This window comes from Poecilia formosa, unplaced genomic scaffold (genome assembly GCF_000485575.1).
Source record: "Poecilia formosa unplaced genomic scaffold, Poecilia_formosa-5.1.2 Scaffold543, whole genome shotgun sequence".
Classification (NCBI taxonomy): Eukaryota; Metazoa; Chordata; class Actinopteri; order Cyprinodontiformes; family Poeciliidae; genus Poecilia; species Poecilia formosa.
Window position 1 is genome coordinate 257955 of NW_006800482.1, and position 1664 is coordinate 259618.

Here is a 1664-nt window from a genome sequence, read left to right on the forward strand (position 1 = left end):
GGAACCAGGGATAATCAGGATTGGTGGGCCACTGGAGAGGAGGAAGACGAGGTGAGGAACGGGTTGGTGAAGAAGTTTCCACCAACCCGTGGAGTAAGATGTCCAACTCACCAGTAAGAGTTGGACATCTTACTGGTGAGGTGGGAGACATCCACCAGGGGGCTAAGGCAGGAACAGGATCTACGTGGGGATTTGCGTCCAGAGAGGCTTGGTTCTGTGATTGGAGCTCCGGATGGAGAACGGTGGAGCCTCCCTGGGTGGCTTGTTGGAGGGAGGGCAGGTAACAGCTCCGCTTTGGAGTAGAAGGTCAGAGAACGTGAATCTTTACAGGAAGCTTTGACACGAGAAGAGGAACCCAGACAACAACAGGGTAACACCCAGCGCCACTGAAGAAACCTGCAAGGAGATCACAGCAACGGTGAGTAGCAGAACACAGAAGTATCAAGAAAGGTAAACCCTCAGGCCCAGACGGACCGGCGCCGAGTCCTCTGAAGTCTGACTGACCAGAGTAACGATCGGTCCAGAAGCTGCTGCTGGAGTTCTGACTAAACCCAGGAATATAGAGACACCACCCAGATCTACATCACCCAGATCTACACCACCCAGATCTACACCACCCGGTTCTACACCACCCAGATCTACACCACCTAGATCTACACCACCTAGATCTACACCACCCAGGTCTACACCACCCAGATCTACACCACCTAGTTTTACACCACCTAGATCTACACCACCCAGATCTACACCACCTGATTCTACACCACCCAGATCTACACCACCCAGATCTACACCACCTAGTTTTACACCACCTAGATCTACACCACCCAGATCTACACCACCTGATTCTACACCACCTGCTTCTGGATCAGCCTGCTGGTTCTGGTTCTGCTCTTCATCAGAACCAAACATGGAGAAGCAGCTTTCAGCTTCTATGCACCACAGATCTTCAGATTTTAGTGTGATGGGTTTCAGTGTTCGTTCCTGGTGGGGATTGAACCTGGAGCCTTTTTGCTGCATTACCTGCCTGGGTCGGAAATCTGGAAATATTAAAATATTCTGTGAAGAATAAATGGCCTGATCTGTTTTTCTCGCTGAAGTTGGTGTTCTAAAACACTATTATGACAAAATCTCTGCATAAATTTTAGGCCAAAACATTTTAAACAAGACTAAAGCAGATATTTCTGGTCCACAAATATCTGCAGGTTGATCCCAGATCCTGGTTCACTGAATTTCTCTGGCCACGTTTTGCACTCGAAGACCTTCTTTAATCTTTGAAGCATCAACAAAATCTAAACAAGGGCATGAACTATTGGAGCCAAAATCAAAATAATGGCATTTCCGTGGCACACACTGCTTGTATCACAATACAGAAGAAATTAATGCCTGTTTGCCAGTTGAAATTCTTGTAGAATTAGTTGAAAACAGCTGGGGAAAAATATTTTAAGTTGTAACTTGAAAAGTGTATCAACAGCTTCATAATTTGTGTTGCTACCAGCAACATGAGCAGCTGTTGTCTCACCGCGTCTGGCTAGGGTTAGCCTGCATTCCCGAGCCCCGAGAAGAAGGCAGAAGGCTTTGGAGACTATCCACTGCATGTGCGCAGGCATGGCTGAGCTAATCCCGCTTGCAGAGACGACTAAGTGTCTTGGCATGAGTTAATA

General features: G+C 47.6%; 1 long non-coding RNA gene across 1 annotated transcript; it reads right to left on the minus strand.

Annotated features, from left to right (window-relative positions):
* Nucleotides 1-627: 627 nt before the first annotated feature.
* LOC107834184 (uncharacterized) lies at nt 628-1058 on the minus strand. The gene is made up of 2 exons (XR_001659964.1): nt 828-1058; nt 628-797 (listed from the first exon to the last, which is right to left on the minus strand). It is a non-coding gene; the product is annotated as an uncharacterized LOC107834184 (long non-coding RNA).
* Nucleotides 1059-1664: the final 606 nt, after the last annotated feature.